At 40.4% G+C, this 25,358-nt stretch overlaps 1 long non-coding RNA gene across 1 annotated transcript; it reads right to left on the reverse strand.

Annotated features, from left to right (window-relative positions):
- Positions 1 to 369: 369 nt before the first annotated feature.
- Positions 370 to 18,793, reverse strand: LOC307107289. Its single transcript, XR_013814211.1, has 5 exons — positions 18,692 to 18,793; positions 18,517 to 18,593; positions 13,102 to 13,187; positions 4,279 to 4,494; positions 370 to 3,287 (listed from the first exon to the last, which is right to left on the reverse strand). It is a non-coding gene; the product is annotated as an uncharacterized lncRNA (long non-coding RNA).
- Between the last annotated feature and the right edge of the window lie 6,565 nt (positions 18,794 to 25,358).

Below are 25,358 nucleotides of genomic sequence, written 5' to 3' on the forward strand. Positions count from 1 at the left end.
GGGTCTCTTTACTGCTACCTACTTGACACTGAGGGGAGTGGGGACTACCATCTCCAGGAGGTGGTGAAAGTCCTGGCTTCCCATTCAGCCTCCTCTGACACCGTGCTAGCAGGTGGCTGGACCATTATGGCAGTAGTAGACTGCCATAATATAATCAAATCTCATACTTTATTCCTTTTTTTTTTTTTTACTAAAAAACTTTTGACATCTACACAAAAGTAAAGAGAAGAATATAATGAACTCCATATACCCACTGTCCAAGCTCAACAATTGTATTTTGTGAGTCCAGTTTTATCTGTCTCCCTCAAACTTTCTTTGTCTTGCTCATATATTTTACAGAAAATTACAGATATTATTTTATTTGGTAATATATACTTCATATGGAATTAAAAACATAATCTCTATTCCATTATCAATGTAGCAAATTAATAACAATTCTATAATTTCATTTTATATCAGTCTTCATTCATATTTTCATGATTGTGTCAAAATTTTTTTCACAGTTGTCTTTTAAAGTTGCAGCTCCCATCTTAAAAACAAACAAACAAACAAACAGACAGACAAACACTCTCCTTTTGGTAGTTGCTTCACATTTTCTTACCCCTCTTTTTTATGATCACATTCTGTAAAGGAGATGTCTAAACTTAGCTGTCTCTATTCCTTACCTATCATTTTCTATTCTTTTTTGTTAATCCTCACCCAAGGATATTTTTTTTTCCCATTGATTTTTAGCGAGAGTGGAAAGGAGGGAGGGGAGGAGGAGCAGAGAGAGAGAGAAAGAGAGAAAGATCAATGTGAGAGAGACACATCGATTGGTTGCCTCCCACAGGTGCCCTGATGGGGCCAGGGATTGAACCTGCAACCCAGGTACTGCCCTTGACCAGGAATGGAACTCAAGACCCTTCGGTGCATGGACTGATGCTCTAACCACTTAGCACACTGACCAGGGCTCAGTTTCTTTTAATTCACTTTGATCAGGATTTGTTCCTGTAAGTCCACTGGAACCATCCTAAGTCACCAATGGCCTCCATATGGTCAAATCTAATGGATCATCTCCAATATTCAACTTCCAAGCAACTGAGGAAGCTAACTTTTTCTCACTTGGAACACTTCCTTCACTTAGTTTCTGGGGCATTATGCTCACCCTGTTTTCCGATTTTACTAGCTACTCCTCCCCTTCTTGATCTCTACCTTTTGGAATACTCTAGGAAATGCTTCATCTTCTTTTCTTCAGTATATGCATATCTTTCTTAGGTAATATTCAAAGTTTGTATGTTCACCTACAACCTTTCCCTGACCGCCAAGCTGTATGTCAAACTAGCTGAATATATGTTTTCTCTTGGATATCAAATAGGCATCTTAAACTTATATTTCTAAATCAGGACTCCACATAAGACTGTGCTCCTCCCTGAATCTGCTTCATTTCAGTAAAAGGAGAGAGAGTAATGAGTTAACTTGGCACTTCAAACAAAAGTTGTCAGCAAGGCCTCTTTGAAGAGGCAACCTTTGAGCAGAAATCAGAATGATGAGGAGGATCCATTCAGGAACCAGTTCAGGTTATAAAACAAGGAAGAAGGAGAGAGGGAGAGAGAGGAAGAAAGAGAAAGAGATACATCTAGGAGTTATTATTTATTTTCTTACCCTCATATCCTTCTATCAACAAATCCTTTTGGCTCCACCTTCAGAACAAACCTGGGATCTGACCTGTTTTCATTGCTTTCACCACTATTACCTTTTCCCGAGTCACTCTCATTTTTCACGGACTACTGTAATACTTTCCCAAGTATCCTTCCACTGGAATGTAATGTCTCTCAGAACAATAGACCTGTTTTATTCACTGATGTATCCTCTGCACTTGCAACAAAGCCTGGTGGATACGGATGCTCAGTAAATTATTATGAAATAAGTAAATGGTCTCTCTACTTTTACCAGCTGGAGTGATCTTTCAATGAAATTAAGGCACTTCTGCTCAATAAATAGATTCTGATGGTTCTGTATCACATATTAAACTTAAAGTATGACTCTAATCTTACACAAACTGACCCTTACTTCTCTCCCCAGCTCATCTCCAACCACCTTTCCTTTTTCTTCCTCGACTCCAGTTACATTGGTCCCCTTGATGTCCCATAGGTATACTAGGCATGCTTCTACTTTATGGCCACCAATGGCTGTCCCTCCTGCCTCGGACATTCTTTCCCCAGCTCCTCATCATCCTAGCTTCTGCCCAAGTGTCTTCTCTTTGGAGCAGCCTCCCCTGACAGCCTTATTTTAGAGTGCCAGCTTAACTCATTGCATTCTTCCCTTTCACTATGATTATTTTTCTTCACAGTACTTATCATCAAAAGACATTTATTAGCTTAACTCTTTATAGTCTATTATATTTAGTAGAATATAAGATCCATGAGGCATCCCTTTATGTAACTATAACTCAACCACTATTGTTGAATTAAGAGATGCAATATAGCAATATAGTCTTCTTGCCTTACAGGTGAGGAAATGGAGGACCACAGAGGTGGAGTTACTTGCCCAAGTCTCTTGTCAAGTTCGTTGCTGAGCAAGGACTCCATTGCTGTCCTCCTGCCTCCAGAACAAGTTTTACTACATGACATTGCCATAGGCCCTGAGAATTCTATTAATCCCATTCCCTGCCCGTTGTAAATATAGAGCTTGCTGCGTGCTATTTCACCTCTTTAACAATAATGCTGGCACTTCCCAGGATTTCCCAAAGGGGCGAGGAGGAGCAGAACACCTCTGCTGGCTTCTCCTCTGAAATGGAGACTTTACAACGTCAGCCGCCGTGCCATTGTTGGACAACAATATGTGTCTCAGAGGCAAGGAAAAGTTCCCACACTCTGTGCTTACCAGACGCCCGGCTGGTGAGCTCTGGTCTCCCCGTTACTCCTGGGTTCCTTGTTTCTTTTTCCTCCCTCTTTGTTATGTCCTCTATTCATGACTGGGGCAAGATGCCATGCTATTCTTTCTCAATTCTGGATCAGTCTGTTATTAGCTATTCTCCTTGGGTGCCCTATTCATGAAAACCTAACCACCCCCAGTTGCAGTAGGTGAATTCCATGGAAAAGTGCAAGGCACATTTTTCCTGCTTGGTTTGTGCTTTTCCTGTGATTCAGCAATCTGCAGAGGGAGCTCTTCATCATAGTATGCCATCATGGCTTGTGTCTGCGGTTCCAGGGAAGAGAAGTCCAGACCAAATTCTGTGGATGTTTTCAGGGAATTCTAAAGCCAGGTTACAGCAAAGTGAATCTGTTTGGTGGGTTTTCCGGATCAATCTGTGGTTTTCAAGTGACCAAAAAGATAGAAATGTTCTTATGGTAAGAGGAGGTGGGTACAGAAGGTTAAACATGTGATGCTCAGGTCACTTTAAGTTAAAGTGACCTAATTCTTCTCCAGCTGCACCTTCTCTCCCATTCTCTCCACCCCCAGTTCTGCCCCCAGTTCTGTTACTTTTCTAGGATACCCTGATTTCTGCACATCAGTTTCTCTACTCAATACATAAGGCTCTGAGTAATAGCAACCTGATAAAAATCTGGTGTTTCGTATTTTGCTTTTAGCAAATTGTAGAAGGGAGCTGAGCCCAGGCAGAACATCCTTTCATCTGCAGAGCTTAAGTGCAGGATGTTGGGAGGTGGGACTTCAATTTATTTAACATGTGTTCGATCTTTCTGCATGTGAAGTCATATATTTTTTCCTAGATCAGAAAATATATATACACATATGGTGATTAAGAGCACAGAACCTGGGCTTTAGAGGCAGAAAGACCCAGTCAACTCCTGCCGCACACCTTGCATGCTTTTTGATTTGGACGAGGTTATGTTTCCTTTCTGAGTCTTGGTTTCCTTACATGCAAAATAAAGTTACCAATAATATCAACCTCATAGGGTCAGCATGAGGGTTAAATAATGATACGTATATAGAAATGTCTAAAACACTCAGTGTAGGTCTGATATATGGTAAGGGTTCAATAAATATTAGCTATAATTATAATTATTAATTCCTAGTAGTGGGCCGTAGAATCAGAGATAAAACTGGTTACTTTCTAATGTACCTTCTCTCTTTCGTATTTCATTGGTGCTTCCTATCTCTGCCTAATTTCATACCTTCCCCAAAACATCTTCATCTTCAACATTCAACTTCCAAGCAACCCCATTCATCCTTGAAAATGCATAAAACTAACCTAAAGTGCATGTGATGACCCCTGGGGAGGGAAAAGAAGCATGAAAGAGTGGGGAGAGGAAAAGGAATGTAGAGAGGGCAGTTTACCATTTGGACTGAATTTGGCTATGTGTAGCAAATTCCACGTAATGGTGCTCAGACAGGAAAAAATTTCTCTCATGTAGAAAAAGTTCGGAGGAAGGTGGGTAATATGGCACTTCCTGGTCTTCTGAGACTTTTCATATTTTCTTTCTATCATCCTTGTTATGTGGCTAAGTTCTCTTCATGGTCCATGATGGCTGCTTCAGTCTTCATGTCCAAATCCTTTGGAACATGATAAAAACATAAGATACAGGGTGCCAGTTAAATTTGAATTTTAGATAAACAACAAGTACTTTTTTAGTATAAGCATGGCCCAAACGGCATACCTCATTTTCTTGCACTTTGCTTTATTGTGCTTCACAGATATTGTACTTTTTACAAACTGAAGGCAAGACCCTCCACCAACAAAAAGATTCCAACTCACTTTGTTGCAGTAATCACTTTATTGCAGTGGTCTGGAACTGAACTCGCAATATGTCTGAGGTATGTCTTACTAAAAACATTATTTGTTGCTGATCTGAAATTCAAAGTTAACTAGACATCCTGTACTTTTATTTGCTAAATCTCACAACCTGACACATTCTAGGCAGAAAGAAGGAAGAAGGGAGGGCAGAAGGTCTCCGGGCTGTTCCTCCCAGTTGAGTAAGCTCCTTATAGAAACTTCACTTATAGCGCACTGGTCACCCTTAGCTGCAAGAGAGAATGAATGGGTGCCTAGAAGAAAACTGACATTCTGTATTTAGGGACGAAGGACAGAATGCATATTAGACAACCAGAAGTTTCTACCACTGGTGGAAATTTATTTCAGTGCTTTTTTGACCCCATTGATTTTTAGAGATAGTAGAAGGGAGGAAGGTGGTGTGGGGGTGGGGAGAGAAACATCGATGTGAGAGAGACACATCAATTGGTTGCCTCTCGCACATGCCCTGACCTGGGCCGGGCATTGAGCCTGCAACCAAAGTACGTACTCTTGACCTGGAATTGAACCTGAGACCCTTTGGTCCACGGGCTGATGCTCTAACCACTGAGCAAAACAGGCTAGGGCTATTCCAGTGCTTAGTATTCCAGTCATAGTATTTTTAGCTTTTGAAATTGGGGACATCTTAAAATCTTCCCTACAATCTCCACTTCTTTCCACCAGGCTAGCAATGTCAGAGGCTCCAAAGAGCACGAGGACATTGTCCATCTTCCTAACTTACTGCTTTAGAGCCTTTTCGTAAGATCTAAAGTAATAGTAATTAAAAGATAAACTACTCTAAGGGTTGTTAAGAATGTCCCTAACTTTGGGGAGAGAAAGGACGTATTTTGGATATATAGTTTTGGACTTTGTACTAAATATTGATCCATCTATATAGTTCTTCACGGCCTTCCCTTAGATAAAATTGTGAAACACAAACAAACACTGACCTTAGACTAGTTTAAAAGAAACCAACACGCTTCAGTGCAATGGAAAACAAAAATTGAACTTTCCAATTTGCCATACTTCCTATTCTCTTGGCTTTTTGGTTAAGTCAATTTTTGCTAAAAGATTTTTTTTTTCATAATAAAATTAACTTATTGTTAAAAAGCAAAGGAACTTTTATGTGCCACAGGAGGAGGATATTCAATATAGTCAAAGGCAACACTAGTCAGCAAACAAGAAAACAAATAAGCTCATGAAAATGGTGTATTTGAGCCCATGGGAAGTTCATGCCTACAAATGTCCAGCTTTATAAAGAACTCTGGCATAGATACAGAGCTGATATAATTTTGGCAGTGAATAATTCAGATGGTAGCTTTGAAGTTGGGTTATATCATACATTGGCTAGGACTAGGCAGCAGCAGTGGCCTAAGGGTAACACCACAGCATTCCTCCTCCATAAATGGTGGCCCAGCAACAAAAACATATAAATTGGGCTGGCAGGAGGAGGAGTGTGAGGCTGGGAGACCTGAAAGACAGTGGCTGGTGGTGAAGCCAAGCAGATAGAACACCTAGAATATCACTGTAAGAGGACTAGCCAGAGAATCAAACCAGGTACTTGCCCAGTATCTAGAGGTTTGCTTCAGATCTGTATGGAATGTGGGGACTAGAACATTTTATATGTGGATGGGAAGATGGACCAGAACATTCCTGTGGATGGGAAGATGCAGCTAAGAGCACTGTGCTGGTTTGGACAAGGGCCAGGAGGCACAGCATAGTGGTAAGAGCGAGGGTGGGTCTCATATGCCTGAAACACAGTCCTGGGACATGGGACTTTCCATGCAAAACTGGGACAGCCCTGGTCACCCTACGAAGAAAGAAGGTATTTGAATTCACAGGTGGACCTTGAGTTTGGTTGGCCTATACAGTGAAAGATCACAATTATCAGAGTTGAAAGGGATCTCCAGAGGCTAAAAGGTAGGCAACCTTACACATTCTAGGCAGAAAGAAGGAAGAAGGGAGGGCAAAATGTCTAGGGGCTGTTCCTCCCAGTTGAGTAAGCTCCTTATTAAAACTTCACTTACAGCGCACTGGTCACCAGTGAGCAAAATTTTAAACTCAATTTAAATCTCTCTAGACTACCTCCAACTGGCGGTCTCTTCCAGAACACTTCTGAATTTTTTTATTTTATTTTATTTTTTTTTTTAGCTATTATCCTGCTACTGGAGAATTTTTTAGATGGCAGGTTACAAGAAAGCAGTTCTCTTTTATTTTGCTCAAATTAGGAATAAAAGTCTGCACACATTTCAGTCCTGAATAACTAAGCACCTACTCATCGTGTTATAATTACTTAAATATCAATTACATAACAGAGATGCACTGGAAAGATGACAAGATTCATAGCCAGAAGTTGTGGGTTTGAGACGCTGCTCCATTATGCAGGAATTCTCTGACCTTGCCACATTAGGAGGCTCAGAGAGATTAGGTGGCCAGTATAGCAAAGCATCGCAACAAACTAGAATCCAAAGAATTTAAAGAGGCCCATATCTCGATGACATATCTTTTCAGCTAAAAAATGTGCATATTATTACTTTGCATGTGCAGCCCAGCCTGTAACTTCTCAGTTTACTTTAACTGCAGTCCCATGACTGACACAGATGTTATTGCTCCCCAATTACAGTGTTTTCTGCTTGGAGGCATCTTGTCTTCTGTAATATATCACGAGCCAGAGTCCCAGTGCTAAACATTAGCTAGTAATTTATGATCATACCTCTGAGGCAGAGAGGGCAGCCATAGCTCACTTTGGACTTGGAAAAGCACTCCAGGTTTTCCCTCAGCTTTTTTTTCTTCTCTTTTCTTTTTCTGCATTTGCTCATTACTATATCTTTTCAATTTAGGGATGGCCTGGTTCCTGCCATGTAAATCAAAGAAGAGAGGGTCTGATTCAGCCGCCTAGCCTGAGTCACCTGGAACCCATTAGGATACAGCATCATAAACACCTCCATTTTCCCTTCGGAGAGAGACCAGACCCACTGAAGTTAAGCTACCTGCATACGAGTTGAGTGTGATCAGCTGTACTTAATCTTTAAATGTCCAACCCACAGATAACCTTTGGTTTGCTTTGATAACTACGAAATAAATTCTCACTGCATTGGATACCAGCATTCTGATTCCTATTCAAGGCTGTGCTGCAGATGTCACGGAATCTTGGACTGGACAGCAGTCCTTGGAGATCTCTGGGGTCAGTTACTGGCTTTTAGGCACTTAATTTCTAAGCCTCCCTCTGCCAACTCTAAATTTTTCTCAGGGAATGACACGGCATTTGTGCATTACCAAGTTTCAGGTACTCTATGGAGGTGAAACCATTTGGAGGTGGGAGAAAAGGGAGAAAAAGAAAGAGCCATCAAATTCAAAGCTTTACAACATGGTATAACAAAAAGAACACTGGTCTAAGTTTCCAGCATCTATCTTGGGTTTGAATCGAACTCTTTTATTCTCGCCCGCCGCCCCCCCCCGCCCTCCCCCCCCCCTGCTCAGCTGTGCAATCTTGGGAAAATGATATTAATAATTTTGGCCTTGTTTATCTCCTCTGTAAAATGAGAAGAATGGTTAGTACTTCTCAAATTTTCCTGAAGATATGAATCACTTGGGGATCACCCAGATTTGTTGTGAAGATTAAGTTAGTTAATATATACAAAGTTGTAAGAAGAATGGTTGGCTCAAAATACTCTATAAATATCAGTTTTATTATTATTTAACATGACTTAATAGGAATTTCTTCATGCCATTTATAAATACTTCAGAAATATAACATTATCTAGACTCTGAAATACCCTCTAGTATGACTATACCTATAATAATTTATCCATTTTATATTTTTGTTTATTATAATGCTGTTTTAAAAAACTTTGTATGTGATCCTTTGCTCATAGACATTGATTTCCTACATGTGGTCGAAAGCAACTCTAGTAGGTTTCACTACAAATCATTGGTAGTGATAACATTAACTTTAATTTCATTTCAACTTAACAGACATGTACTGTACACCCCATTGTGGTTCAGGCACTGTGCTGGGTACAGACTGATAAACAAGACAGACATGAACTCTGTCCTCAGGGATCTTATAATCTAGCAGTAAAAGCAAATGTTAAGAATATAATTACAACGAAGTGTGATGAGTGTTACACCAGGAAGGTACAGAGAGCACACAACAAAGGGACCTAACTCAGGAGAAAATGCTGTTTAACCTGAGTCTGGATGGATGAGGAGGAATTGGCTAGTGAAGGGGAAGAGCAGGAAGCTGAGAGAATAGTAGGTACAGAGATAATTATTCATGTATTTTGGTTTATATATTAACAGCTTATTTCTTTAGTTGGTGGCTGCTGTCTTAATTTGAGTCTGTTAGAACATCAAAACTCCTTGTTGAGTTTGTCAAAATAATAAATTATACTTCTCACTTTTGTCCTCCTCCAAAGCCAATGATAATTTACATAATGTTTGTAAGACTAAAAGTCCCTAATGGGGCAATTAAATAGATCAGGCAGTTAAGCAGATTAGAATCAAGTGTTGACTGGGCCACTCTCTAATGAAATGATGACCATCATAGACCCTAGCAGCAACATGTATGTGCCTTCAAAGCTATTAAAATAATAATGTAATTTAATTTTGAAGATAAAAGATATTTTGAGAATGCCTATAAATAATAATTTATTGGCTTTTGTCTTAGAAAATCAAGTAGCTTAGGCATCAGAGTTTGTACCATATCTGAGTGCAGTATCGTCATGTCACCACAGTGATGTAGCATCAGGGCTTTGAATCTTCTATTTTCCATTTCTTGGGATAAATTCTAGCTGATGATGGTTTCAGTTTTATGTGGTTATATATTCTTCATAATTATTTACTCTAATCAACTTGAGGGTTGAATCAAACTGATACATTACAGTTAACATTCACCAAAATTATAACAAAATACAGATTCAGAGTTCTCAATGCATATGTACACCCCTTTGATGATATTATTTCTGAAATTCAGGAATATTCAAGGCTCTGATTTGTTATTGATATTCCAGCCTGGGCTGGAAATGGAAGTGAGTAGAGGAGCTTATTTCTGTTTTCTTCTCATGCTAAATTATTGATTTATTCAACAAGAACCAAAGGGTGCTATGGGGCACCAAAAAAGACCAGTGCAGTATTATTCTTAAGTTTATCTTCAAGCTGTAAAGGTAAATTCAGAATAAAATAAAGCTGACTAGGTTGGAGTAGGAATCATTGTTGGTAAAAATAGGATATAAATTTAAGCTGAAGGTAATGACTCTACCATACATATCTAGCAAAAGGTCAAAGAATATTTGATAGATCCTCATGGTAGACATTTCTATTATCATCTGTGAGCAATTAATGTTAAATATATCCAGGCACTACCATAATGACTTAGTATTGGGCTAAAATAATCTTAATTTGTGTTCATAATTCTTCCTACAAATATTTTCATTCTAAATTGATATCAAATTATGGAGCCATTGTGGACTAGTAAAACTACAAGTATTACTTATTTATGTATTAAGCTTTTAATTGGTTTTTAGAAAGAGAGGAAGGCAGAGGGAGAGAGAGAGAAACATCAATCTGAGAGTGACACATCCATCGGCTACCTCCTGCATGTCCCCTATCTGGGATCAAGGCTGCAACCTGGACATGTGCCTTTGACCAGGAATCAAATCGGCAACTTCTGATGCACGGGATGATGCCCAACCAACTGAGCCATACCGGCTGGTTGGATTTTTTAGTCATACATACATCAGTTCAAATCCAGGCTCTCCACCACTTAGGAATTATGTGATCTTGAGGTAAATAAAAAATCCTGCAGTGTCAATTTCATTATCTATAAAGTGGATGTTTGTATGTGTATGCACATTTATGAATGCCTATCTATCTAATCTAATTTATATAGATATAAGTAGATATTCTTCTACATAGTAATTAAACTGTGTAATTAATCAAGTGTATTATTAGAGCAATTAGAATGCAGTCTGATATCTAAGAGACTATATAAGCTTGAAATTAGAAGTCTTTGCAATTGGTAAGTTAAAAAATGAATAGTAATGTGTTGACTAAATTTCAGTGATTTAATAATCAATCAAGCTACACTAAAACTTAACTAGTGCTGTAATTGATTTATATAGAAGCATGAAACCAAATCTGCTGAGCTTATTTTATTATAATCCCTGTCTACCTTGGTATCTAAAAATGGAATCAAATTCCTTTCTCTGAATCCATCTCTCTGTAATCAGCCTCCTGCCCTCAACTTATTCAAATGACTTCCCTGTATTTCCAGCAGGACCCTTCCATAATCAGGCCAGTCTGCTCTATGTTTTAGGATCTTCCCTTGCTCATTTTCATCTACATGTAGGTCTCTGTTTTCAGGGAGCTTATTATCTAGTAAAGGAGAAAGATATTAAACGAAGTAATTATTGTAAAGTGAGCTGAGTGTTATGTGAAATTTACAGGGTGCCATAACAACAGAGAGCAGGGAAACCTAATCTAGTATTCCTGAAAATTGCCATTTATACCGTATTCAACAAATATTTGATGCATACTTAGTATGGGTCAGACATGTATGAGGTCTAGTTGGGTATTTAAAGGAAACATAATAGACAATAATATTGTACTACAGTGATGTAAGTGACAAATATTGCTTCAATGTCAATCATATTACAATATATAAATGTATCAAAGTGACACACATACCTTAAATTTACAAAATGTAATGTCAAATTTATCAAATAAAAAAATAAAAGGAAACATAACAGACATAGTTTGTAAAAATGATGTTTAGGCTGGAACCTGAAGGATGAGCAGGAAATAACTATGTGACAGGATGTAGGAGAGGAAGACAGTTTTCAGGGGATAGCTGGAGGGCTGAGTTTAATGTGGGGTAAGAGCAAATATGAGCTGAGTCCAAGCTAGTCCTGGGATTCTGTATTGGGAAGCTGGGAGATGAGAGTGCCATTTACAGAAATGATGAATAGGAGTTTGGTGGGTGAGGGGTTGGATATTCACTTATTTGTTTATTTCACAGTTATTTCTTGATTATATTCTATGTGCCAGGCTCTGCTCCAGGCATTAGGAATATAATAATGCACAAAAGGAACCAAAATTCCTGCCAAGTTCTATAATATAGTGGAGGGAAGTAGATAATAAAAAAGTAGATGGTATGTTAGTTATTTATAAGCGTTATAAAGACAAAGAAATCAGGAAAAGAAGATAAGAAATGCTAGGTCAAAAGGTAGGTTGCAATTTTATATAGGATTTTCACGAAAAGCCTTACCAAGAGGCAATAGTTGACTAAAGTTTTCAAGGATGTGAGAGAGCAAGAGCTTCTACCTGGAAGAAGAGCAGACAGAGGAAAAGCAAGTGCAAAGGCCCTGGGATGGGGATGTGTCTGTCCAGTATGGCTGAGTGGTCTGAGGAAGGGAGAGTAGTAGGAAATAAAGTCAGAGGAGTGGAAGGATGGAGACAGATTATGTAGGGCCTTGGTGGCCATTATAATGCCTTAGGCTTTTACTTAGACAAGGATGGGTAGACATTTAAGAGTTTTGTGCAGATGGTGACATCTGATGGACATTTAAAAAAATATTACTCTACCAAGTTCAGCTTTGGAAATGATGAGTTTGAGGACCCATGGGCTATCCCCATGGGCAATTCAAAGGTAATTGACTATATGGGTCTGGAACTCAGGAAGTCTGTAGACAGACACATGTGCGGGTCATCAATGGTTGGGTGATAATGGCAGCCATGGAAATCAATAAGATCATCCAGGCAGGTGTAAAGAATGCAAGGCACATTGGTCTTGGGGTGGTGTCTGAAAGGGGTTGGTTGAGAAGGGGGAGTCTGTGACAGAGATGACAGAAGGCAATAGGAAACTCAGCAAGCAGTGGCATCAGGAAGCCTAGGAAAGGGCCCTGAGAAGGATGGGGGTAAACAGTGCCCTAAACATGCCCAGAGGGCATGAATGTAGGTAGGAGAGCATGAGGTGTGGGACAGAGTGGAGGGATTCAACTTGGCAGAAGGGGCACCTGAGGGAAAAACAGCAGAGGATGGAAGAGTGGTTGCTGCTTGGTGAAGTGCAAAGCCTTGGTAGTATTTTACCCACAGACGTAATTATTTCAGATATTTGGGGTGACATGTCTTTAATGTGGGTCAAACATGGGGAGTGGGTGGTGGCTAATGAGGCTACTGACTGTCCCATGATAGAGAGAGAAATGACTCATCTACCTCCCAGGGCCCAAGAGGATAGGTCTATTTCCCCCCCCCCCCCCATATTTTCTGTTTTATTTTTTCAGTATTATTTTGTGTTGGTTTCAGGTGTACAGCAAAGTGACTAGACAATCATATATTTACAAAGTGTTCCCCCTGATACTTCCAGTACCCACCTGGCACCATACAGAGGATGGATCTATTCTTGAGGGTGCCTTCTTTTTGCTTGCAAACTGTCAGGTGACCATCTACAGGACCTGGCCTAATACCATGAAAAGAAAAATCATTCCCATCCAATCATCTTGTACTGATTATTTCAATTCAACATATATTTTGCAATAGTGCTTTTTCAAGGATTGATATTACAGGCTCTTTTGAAAAAATTTAATTAAACTAAATATTTTTTACAGAATTTTTACATTAACTTTTGAAACATGACTAATTTGTTAGCTCTATTTATGATTCAGTCAAATGGAATTATTCCCATTTTTCTTTCAAACCCACTCAAAATATGAATATAGCTTAGCAAAGTATAATATATCCCTTCTTTTTGATGCTTCAAAGGTCTCACTTCAACAGATGTAGAGAAGAAAAAAATCTAAATTTAAATGTAAACTTGAATTTGGTTAATTCAGATTGTTGATAAGTATTTTTAATTACTTGGTCTGTATTTTTAAAAATAAAACTTTATTGTTCAGATTATTACAATTGTTCCTCTTTTTTCCCCCATAGTTCCCCTCCACCCGGTTCCCACCCCACCCCCTGCCCTTACCCCCGCCACCGCCACTGTCCTCATCCATAGGTGTACGATTTTTGTCCAGTCTCTTCCCACACCCCTTTACCCCTGAGAATTGTCAGTCCACTCCCTTTCTATGCCCCTGATTCTATTCTATTCACCAGTTTATTCTGTTCATTAGACTTTTTATTCACTTGAGTTTTTAGATTCACTTGTTGATAGATATGTATTTGTTGTCACTTTGTTGTTCATAATTTTTATCTTTACCTTTTTATTCTTCTTCCTCTTCTTAAAGAATACCTTTCAGCATTTCATATAATACTGGTTTGGCGGTGATGTACTCCTTTAGCTTTTTCTTATCTGTGAAGCTCTTTATCTGACCTTCAATTCTAAATGATAGCTTTGCTGGATAGAGTAATCTTGGTTGTAGGTTCTTGCTATTCATCACTTTGAATATTTCTTGCCACTCCCTTCTGGCCTGCATAGTTTCTGTTGAGAAATCAGCTGACAGTCGTATGGGTACTCCCTTGTAGGTAACTAACTGTTTATCTCTTGCTGCTTTTAATATTCTCTCTTTGTCTTTTGCCCTTGGTATTTTAATTATGATGATGTGTCTTGGTGTGGTCCTCTTTGGATTCCTTTTGTTTGGGGTTCTCTGTGCTTCCTGGACTTATAAGTCTATTTCTTTCACCAGGTGGGAGAATTTTTCTGTCATTATTTCTTCAAATAGGTTTTCAATATCTTGCTCTCTCTCTTCTTCTGGTACCCCTATAATTTGGATGTTGGTATGCTTGAAGTTGTCCCAGAGGCTCCTTACACTATCTTCATATTTTTGGATTCTTTTTTCTTTTTGCTTTTCCGGTTGGGTGTTTTTTCTTCTTCGTATTCCAAATCTTTGACTTGATTCTTGGGATCTTCTAGTCTGCTGTTGGATCTCTGTATATTATTCTTTATTTCAGTCAGTGTATGCTTATTTTCCAGTTGGTCCTTTTTCATATCCTTGAGGGTCTCACCATATTTCTTGGAGGTTTCTAGAAGATTCTTGAATAACCTTATAAACGTGGTTTTGAACTCTATATCCAGTAGTTTGCTTTCTTCCATTTCTTTCATTTGTGACCTGTTTCTTTGTCTCCGCAATTTGGCTGTTTCCCTGTGTTGATAGAGTGGCCTTGTGTGCTAGGTGTCCTATAGGGCTCAATGGCTCAGCCTCCCTAATTACCTGAGGTGGACATTCTTGGTGCACCCCTTTGTGGGCTGTGTGCAGTCTTGTCGTAGTTAAGCCTTGATTGTTGTTGGTATCACTGGGAGGAATTGACCTCCAGGCCAATTGGCTGTGAGGACCAGTTGTGTCTACAATGGGAGAACTTCTGTGCTGGAGACACCCTTATGGGGCAGTACTTGCTTCAGTGGGGCTTTGGCGCTCACTAAGTCTGCCCCCTGAGTGTGTCTCTTATGGATGTGAGGAGTTGTAATCTGGATGGTCTCACTCTGACCACTGGGTACACTGGCTCTTGGATCTCCAAGGAGGTGCAAAGTCAGACACTGCCTGAGGCCACCCAGCAGGAGCTACAGAGAGATCTGCAGATTCCTCTTCTTTGTTTTGGGTTTGGAGGTGCCCAGAGGAGGCCCAGCTGTGAAGCAATGCAAGCTTCTGTCAAGCCTTGGGCCTTCTTTTGGAAGCTCTGGGGCTCTCTGACCCAGCTGCAGTTTGTTAGGTTTTAGATTGCAAAAGGCCAGGCCATTCATATGCAAAAGCCTCTGTGCACAGCTTGGGTGGGGTTATAAATTGGGTTGGGTGGAGTCTCAGGGAATCACCAGGGTGGAGCAAACAGCAATGGCTGCCCATGAGCCCTGCCCTGAAGAGGCCTCTGGGTCTCTGTGTCCCGTGGCACTGTGCTGGAACAATGATCGCTGCAAGCGCCTCTGAGAGAAAGCCGCCCTCGCGTTCCGGCCAGATGCCAGACAGTCCAGTTTCTCTCCGTATGAATCTGGGTTTCCAGAGTCTTGCCCAGAACTGGAGTTCAGAGCACTCAGGAGCTTGTATCTCCCTCCTGATTGAAAAAGACAACAGCGTACCCAGTTGCCAGCCCCTTTTGCGTGCACTTCCGTACCTCCACACTTCCACACCTCCGCACCTCCTACTGGACTCAATGCGCCTTTCTCTTTCCTTCTAGTTGTAGAATTTCCACTCAGCCAGCCTTCCCGTGGTTCTGGATGCTATTCGTTTCGTCTTTTAGTTGTAGTTTTAATGTGGTTGTGCGCAGCAGCAAGTTCAGGTGTTTACCTATGCCGCCATCTTGGTTGATGGTCTGTATTTTTTTTTTAATCAATTTTTCCCTTTTAGTGAATTTACTGAAATCAAATAATACCTTGCTACTTACAGAACAATTACAAAGCGATTTGTATACTTGCTATGCTCACCCAGGCTCCATCCAGAGCTCTATATAAATGGAGACACACATGATATGAAACATAGACTAAAAACTTTTAAAGGTTCAACTCTAAGCTTAATTTCAACAAAATCTCTTTAGGAGTTCAGGAAACTATTTACACTGATGAACTGATCTTGTCAAACCATTTCTAGCCTTGAGTTAAAGTCCTTCAACATGGTTGGGAGAGGGGGGAAGGCAGATGAAAATTAAAATTTAAAAGTATGGTGGCTTTTCTTATTTTTCCCTTTAATGAGATGTCTCTTATTTCCTTTTTGTCACTTGGTACAAACTGTTGAATTAAATCACTTCAAGATATATTGAAAAAATTTTCAGTGTGGTTGGCTTTAATGCTTGGTATAAGAAGGGAAAATGTAAATGGTCGATTCCAAAGACCAAATCTTACTCTTTCTTTTGGCTTCTTTGTGAGAAACTGTACACACACAGCTCTTTTAGCTAATGAAGTGTGATAATTAGGGAGAAGTCCTAGGGTACTGGTGATACCGTCTTTAAAGGATATGTTAGGACCTGCCTTCTCAGGAAAGAGCTAGGAGGAAGTTCACATTCGAACTGCTTGTCTAAGCAGGAAGACTCATGTCACTCTCAGAGAGCTGTGTTGGTTCAATGAAAGTATTATTCTCAGGGAAGGAGACTGGAAGATCCAAAAATAGTTGACCCTTGAAGTGAAGTCATTGCCTCTTTAAGTTTGAAGTCACAGATTCGTAATTATATTAATTACTCTAAGGGGAAGCCTTTACTCTTAACATTAAAAAAAATTATTGTCCTTATATTCCTGTGTATTGGATTTCAAGACTCTTCCAAAGTGGAAATCTGAAAAAAATAAGTTGCTTTATAAATTATTTGGAAGTTTCTCTTTGTAGAACTAAGCAACATGTCAAACATTTCATATATCTTATGACTCAGGCACCTACTTAAAACTGTCTCCTCTTGTGTTTGATTATAAAAAGGAGTCCTTGAATAAGAAAATGAAGACATTTGCTGGTTTTCCCTCGAGCTTTAATCAGTTGATATCCGACAGGTGCTTTTATTTTCCTGGCCTTGAAATCTTTCTGGATGGGATGTGGGAGAAATATTTGTGAACGCCCTCTTGGTTAGCAAATAAATCTTTGTTCTTTTTGTTTTCTTCTTCTTTTATCTTCTTTCTGTGTTCTTAGCTCATCATCCTCCCTTCACCACACACTCATATGCATGCCTCCAAAGCTCCTGTGTCTTTTGCTCCATCAGGGCAGAGACAAGCTTTCAGAATGGGCTGCCTGACTTACAGTCACCCGTCCATGACATGGCTGAGAATACAACCTGAATGTTCCATAACCTATGAGTACAAATGAAGTCCCCTAGCCTTATCACCTCCAGTCTACTGCCCCTAATTGTTTACCCTTGAATCATGTAGTGCCCCACAAAGCTCCCCTATGCATTCCTTGCAGTTCCCAGGGCTGTCTTGCATTTTACCAGATTGCATTGGTGTCAGCTGGAGCGCCCCCCTCTGGGCCTCTAAGTGGTCTGCTTGGGTACTTGCTATATTCAGCTGGGCTCCACCCAGCGCTCTTCTGTTTCCTTCATCATTCCTCTCTGCCAGGCTAGCTCTACCCTGGTCTAAAGGCCATCTTTCAGTTTTATTTTGGATTTTGCCTCTAATCGCATCTCTTCAGATCAAATAAAAAAGCTCAGTTAACAAGGATGTGGTGGAAAACTAGATGTCTTCAATTTTCTGCTTATCTTCTTCTTTTTTTTTTCTTCAGTCTAATACAAAAATCCCTCAGGCAGAGTAAACTCATGCAAAAGATCAGAATCCCACCTGAGGCTTATGTAGGGTACTCTGACACAGCCATTTCTCAGCCTCCTAAGGTACAATGGGAACGGAAATAAGACAAACATTTCTTGAGCACCTACTTTGTGCTCTCCACTGTGCAATTCCATTAAATTCTTAGAGACCTCTGTATTATGTTGTTTATTGTTATTCTCATTTTAGAGAGGAGAAAACCAGGCCAGAAGGGATAAGGAATTCACCAACCAAAGATCACAATCTGATAAAGGATGAGTTAGGCTCTGGTGCCAGGGCCCATGCTCACCTCCTGCGCATTGCTCTCCACTCTGGAAAAGAAGTTACTTTCATCACAGCTAAATACACCTTAGCTTTTAAGAAGAAAAACTGCTCTTAAAAGGATATAAACAACTTAACTTTTTTATAAACCTAAAACTGATCAAAATAAAGTCTATTACTTTAAAAAAGATACGAAGACTCTTGGCTAACGCAGGTTAAGTGGTGTGTTTATACAGCATCATCATTATCACTATTATTTTAGATATTCACTAGAAAAGTTAAATGACATAATTTATGGGAAAGAGCTTAGAAGGCACCGCATTATTATGTGAAGATTACAACATGAGAACAAGTAAGGAATTACCTTTTTACTTGGAATTTACATTATGCTGGTCTTGTAGGTTGGTGAGATATTTGGATAGCATTGCGAATCTTTACCTGCTAGATGAATAAACATAAACTCAGACTTTGTGGCTGCTGATCTGACATTTTTCATCAACACAAAATTGTCTTAAAAGATTTTTTGCCAATGAACTTACTATTTTGTAGATCTTTTATTCTTGTTCCAGAAGCCAACCCCCCTGAGTTGCTGCTCTGTTGAATGAAATATGGTATGAGAGAGTTAATCTTGCAATAGTTCCTGTAACTGGGGCTTGGGAAAAGGAAGGGAGTGGAGCTTCAGAGACAACCCTCAACCACAGAGAATGTGCATGTGAGGGAGGGAGGCTGGAGCCAGTGCAGAAACCGAGGAGGCGGGAAGGACATGGAAGGCAGTCCCGCCAGAACCAGCTGCTTTCCTGACCCGGCACCATGAGTCTGGGCCCAACATGGATCATTTGGGTCCATTCCTCACTGACAGCTGTTAGAGAGAAACTTGTTTCACCTTTCTATGTAAAACATTCTAGTTTTACTTTCTATTTAACTTCCTTTGGAATAAGGAGATATGAGGGGGATCTCTACACTTTATAGCTTCCAAAGGACTTTCCCATGCTGTGTCCCTTCTAATTCTTACAACAAGGTAACATTTTAAACTTCTTCTTCCTCTTTATTTGGGCAGATGGAAAACGTGATTAAATGAATACGTGACTCAGAGCAGCTGCTGGAGCCTAGGAGTCTGTAGGCCGAATCCCTCCTTCCTGTGACCCTCAGCACATTGACAAATTTGGGAGCATTTTTCTCCTCTGTACACCCTGGCTTGAGTGGGTGCTAAAACACCATACTGAATGCAATTGTAGTGAAGTGTTAGTATTTTTCAGACAGCAGTTAAGAGAGATGGCTATGATAAAAAGGAAATCCAGGAGCACTAACAATAGAGCAGCTTTCCAATCTCTCAATCTTCTATCAGGAGCAACCCCACTCTTCTAATCTCCCAGCAAAAAAGTCGTCTTTGACTGTATCCCCTCCTTGCTTTGCCCTATATAGCTAACAGGCCCGAACATGTGAAATGGAGAAAATGTGGCAAATGTGAATGTTGTTCAGTTCAGTGATTACCACTATGGTGCTTACTGTGCACTGGTCCTGTTACTACTTCCTGCTTTTTTTTTTTTTACTACTTTTATGCCAGGGCAGACATAAATAGTATTAGAACAACTATGCCTGGCTTGGGAATTCCCTGATCATAAGGAAGAGTAAGTAACAGATGCTCCATGGAACTCAGAACTGGTGCCATAGCTACAGCTTTTCCTTCTATGCAGAGAGACCAGTTTTGGTCACGAGCTCTGACACATCTCAAAGATGGTGGACATAAAATCACTTCTGACATTGTAGGTTTTCCTCAGCAGTTTAGGACCAACATAATAAGAGAAATGTTGACTGTTCAACCAAGTAGTGATTCAAATGAATCCCACAAGAACAGGAAACCAAGTGGAAATCCAAATATAAGCTGTACCCTAAAGTTGCCATTAATAATCCCTGAAGTGAGAACAATGAAATTAGAATAGTGTTTGGTTGCCCTCCCACCTGATAACCGAACAAGGAATCAGCCTATTTTCATCATTTCCAGTTCTAGAACTAATGAGGTGGAGAAAGTCCAACAGAAACTTGGGCAGTGACGTTTGCTCCTTTGTCAATGACAAAATCTTGTAGCAATTTCCTGGCCTGCGAAAACATCCCAATAAATCTCCTCTGTATACCATTAGGAAGAAGTTGTGTGGAACTGGGTGGACTTCAGAAGGTTGCTAACCTTGGGCGGCTCAGCTGTTATCCTGTTCTTATTACTCAATGGAAATTCAGCGGAATCGCTAAGCAACAGGAGACTAGGTTCAGGGCCATAAATCTCTGAGAGATGCTCAGTGACATCCACCGTGCTCTGCAGAGTGAGTTTACCAAGGTCATTTTTGTGGAGCTTCCTTTGAGTTAGCGGCTCCAGCTCATTGTCAGGCCCAGAGCCAGACTCTTAATCATTGAGGAACCAGAGGGTGAGGGGTGGGGAGGCCATGAGAGGTAACTTTAGGCCTGGTCCCAGTGTCAAATGGAGCCTGGGAGGAAGCCCCATACAAAATGACAGCCCCTTGGGAGCCTACCCCCACCCACCCCCCAATAGCTGAGAGCCTTCTCTGCACCTGCTGCTTGAGTCTTATTACTCAGTCCTCTAGGGACTTCCCACTATTCATTAAATCAGAAATAAACTTCTGGCCACTGTCTTCAGCATTGCCATTATACTTTAACATCTGTGCATATCTTCTATTCATTCTTGGATTTAGCCACAGTGATTTTCTGATATCTGCATCTGGCTTGCTCCCTCCTAAAACTTAGTCACCCATGGAGGGAAAGGCTGAGCTCTCTTCCTTTGAATTTGTTGCGGGTGACAGAAATACCAAGGGGAAGGAGAGACCAACAGGGACCAAAGGCATATTTGGAAGCCCTTTTGTAGTTGCAGTCTTGTGATCCTCAATTATATCTATTTTATGCCAGGGGTTAGCAGTTTCTTTTGTAAAGGCCAGGCTATAAATATTTTAGGCATGGTGGCCACATGATCTCTGTTACAACCACTCAGCTCTGCCATTGTATTATGGAAGTGTTCATTGATACATAAACAAATGGGTATTGCTGTGTTCCAGTAAAGCCTTATGTATACAAATAGGCAGCGGGTCAGATTTGACCCGTGGGCCCTAGTTTGTGGATGCCTATCGTATGCCATAAAGCTATAATTGACCTTATGTCAAGAGGAAGGATTTATAAGCTATTAAATTCTTTTGTGAACTTGTATTTTCAAAATGTGGATATTAAACAATGAAGTATAAAGGAACACAACTTAACCTAATGTGATTTAGACAATGAGGAAAGAACACAGGGAAGTTAGTCAATGTGCAGGTTATTTAATTGTGAGGTGACAGGGGCTCAGCGGATGCCCACACCAGATAATGGAAGTGGGTGATGCTGAGCAGTTGATTTCCCAGAGGCCTCAGCAGTGTGAGGACTCTGGGAACCCCAGGGATCTTTTCTCAACTCTCTGCCTCCCTGAGACCTGGTCATCCCTCAGCTGAGCTTTAAGCCCTGTGTTTTTCTACTTTGAGCACTTCTCCAGAAGCTGACATTTCTCTGATTTGACAAATATCCAGGCGCTTGCTTCGTGGGGAGAAAATGCAGGCTCTTCCCCGAGGTAAAGACCAGAGGCCTTGACAGGGAGGGGAGCTGGGAGATAAAAACTGGTCTTTGCCTTCTTCTACCCACTTCTGGCTCCAGCCTGATGACCTTATTATTGGGTGACACGTTTGCTGTTCATCTAGCTGGCTAGCCCACCACCAAGGCTAGGAGAGGAAATAGGAGAAACCCTAAGACTAGAACACATTCTTTGAACATTGTGAGTTTCTATTTATGCTCAGAAAAATGGACTTATTACCAGACAGCAGGATCTGAGTCTCAAACCCCTTTTTATAGCCCTCAGTGTCCCTGTCCAGTTGTGTCTGATCCTTGTTGCTCCTGCTGTTCTTTCGCCTGGGATGACTTCTCTTCACCCCTCTCTTGCTCTCCATGTGTCAGTTCCTGTCGTCTTTAAGGCCCAATGTATGAAGGAGTTTCTGCCTCTTTCAGGAGCTTTCTCTTTTCAGTCCTCTACGGCCTGTACCATTAATTTAGCATTTAATTTTAAGCGGATTTATGATCTCTGAAGTCAATTAGCTTTTCATATTGTTTTGCAATGATAATGTGGATACTCAAAGGCATTCGCTGGGGTTTACATTATCTGTTTCTTCCAGCACATGCTAGACTCACACTCCAAACTCAGTACACACCTGTTAAAAGGGCTAAACCCATAACTACGACCTTTCCATGGGCCTCTTGGAGATTCTCTTCTCCGTTTCTTAGCTCGTTAGTGTTAAAACGCTGTTATTTGCCTAGCTTGTCACTGTTCCCTTCTCTCTCAGAAACTTGACATAAGTTCCTTCGGGGCCAGGTTGGAAGACAGGAGTGACGGCGCATGTGAAAGTATCACTTCCCACTGATTTTCACCTTGTTCAAATCTCAGTATTGCTCTCTGTACAACCTATGAGAGCAGAGACCGATCTCACCTTTAGACCATTTCTCATTATATTTCCTCCATTTAGCAAGTGCCTGGCACATGGTAGGTGCTTAATAATGATTGGTTGAATAAAAGGATGAACAGAGATCCAAATGCTAAAGTCTCTCTTTAACCCACTAACAAGTTTTTTATTGATCTTACCTATTGATATAACCTACTGAGCTTGCTTCATAGCTCGCGGACATGTGTTTCTGACTTTTGTCCATCAAGTTTCCGCTCTGTGGAAATCCCTCCGCAGAGTGGGTGGGTCACATGTGCAGTGAGTGCTCAGTCAGAATATTGAGGCAAAACCTAATTTAAGGGCCCAAGTGATATATCTGTGGCCACTTGATTATCCACATTGTAACATATTCATTTTCCTGAAGAACACTTAAATAAAAGTACTTTCCTCTTTTGAGTCAGCTATATTTATTTAATTCGCTTTAATGCATTGTTGCCACAAGGTGGCAGTACAGCAGGCCCTACTTGCTTGTTAGGGACTTGGAAATCATTTAAATTGAGATAGTGGAAAGAGATTCCCCCCACCCCCTCAAGTTTCCAAAATCATAATTATGTTCATATAACCTAATTTGTAGCGAGGTAGATTTTGTAATGAAATACATACCCACATAAGTTCAAATACTCACAAATATCTCACATACAACCCATCCCATATGAGAGGATGAGTATTCTGTGTATTCCGCCCAGCACTTAGTTAATCATGTGTGAATCACATGCATTAATAATTAAATAATATCTTGGGTAAGTAGGTAAAATCAATAAAAAACTTGTTAATGACACTTTTAAAGGAGTATACCCAGAATAACCCATTTCAGGGGTGGTATTAATTATTGCAGACAAGATGACAGTAGTTCTGAGTTGGGATGGGGAGGGATTCCATAGAAGGAAGGTTTATATGAGGCTAGAGGGGAGGGGTGCATAAGGGAGCTATCATCATGTTTGGCTACAAACATTTACTGAGCACCAATTATCTAAAAGTTGGTCTTGCCTTTTTAAGAGCTGGCCTTGCCTTTTTAAGACCTTATAAACAATGGAGAAAACCCAGCAAATGTGAAAATATGAGTACCAAGACCATTATCTGAAAAGGAGGGAAATAAAGAAGGAAGAAACACTGATTTCATATGTTTTGCTAAGGAAGGAGGAGTGACAGTAGAAACAAGCACTGTGAATGGTCAGAAGATCATGGACTAACAGGAAGGAGACTGCCAGCTCTGCCCCTCACCATTCCAGGACACCCCAGTTTCCTCAGATGCAGAAGAATAATTTGGATGTGGGTCTTGGAAACATTAACAGAAATATGATTGTCAACAGTGGATGTTAATGGGTACTCATCAAAAAGAATTTGTGTTGACATAAGTCTGAGGAAAGCAAATTATTATATTGCATCTCATCCTCTCCCCCTTACCCTCAGAGAGTCAAGATGTATGTTAGCATATTAAAGGCTTGGAGTGAGGAAACTGGCTTAACTTTGTTCAACCTGACAATTCTAACTTAATTTAGCCATTGAACACAGTTCCTCCCTCCACTGCACCAGAGAAGCAGCAATTAACATTATATAGACTATTAATTATCTTCCATAGATACTTTGGGAACCACAGAATTAAGAAATACTTAAGGCCTGTTTCAGCTCTAGAATCTGGTTCAGAAGCTCTAGGAGAGCAGGAAACCACGTCTGACTTATTTACTCCTTAACCCTAGTGCTCGGCATAAGTGACCAATAATGTTTACAAAATCAATAACTACACTGTGGCAGCATAGATTCTGCCCCCCTCCCACCTCCTTCTAGGAAGCATTGGCTACATCCATCTTCCTTCTGAAGTTATGTGCATATCAAATTAGAACAACTCCAGCTAGTCTGAAGTTATGTGCATATCAAATTAGAACAACTCCAGCTAGAGAAAGGAGACAAAGACTTTTTTACTCTAAAGCCAGGGGAATTATGCTAAGTCTTTCTTGGCAATGTAAAACTGTGATTGTCTTGAAGATATTTGACCTTAATAGGATTGTTTTTCCATTTCCTCCTCGGTTTTCATGAGTGGAAATCTTATCTATGTCCATCTAGTAAAAAACCAAAATCAGATGGAAGGGACTGACCAACAACCCTATTCTGAAGATGTAAGTGAAGAAAGGAATCCTAGGATGGGAGAGACCTGGAGGTTTTTAAGAGACTAAGAGGCTCATGGGTAGAGGATGAAGAGAGAGATTTTGCAGAAGGGGGAAGCTCCCTGAAGAATGGAGACATGGTGATCAAGTGGTTTACCCCAAAATTAAGAAAGAAGGGAGGCTGGTAGAATGAGCTGACCCAGGTGTAGGAATCACTCCATATGCTAGTTAACTCTAGTTAACAATGGGTATCTTGACTCAGTAGTAGAAAACTCCTAGGTGTATATTCTGTGTATATGAGTATTCAGTTAAAAGTAAAACTTTTCTCAGGGACTAGATGGTACCCTTCTGTTATTAAAGGCATCATAAGGGAAGGGACAAAGTTCTAAAAAGCCAATTCTACTGATAGGAAAAGTTCATGGAGATTTCAGGCTGCACCCATCCAAAACTATCTGCTGCCTCTATGAACTCCTTTGGGTAAGACATGCTTTGGAAAATACCTGTTAAAATGCAATATGTGGCCTGGCCAGAGGAGACTAGCATGTTAGTGGTCACATTCACATTTCAGAGGACAGAGTCCTAGG

Source organism: Cnephaeus nilssonii, assembly GCF_951640355.1.
Source record: "Cnephaeus nilssonii genome assembly, chromosome: 11".
NCBI lineage: Eukaryota > Metazoa > Chordata > Mammalia > Chiroptera > Vespertilionidae > Cnephaeus > Cnephaeus nilssonii.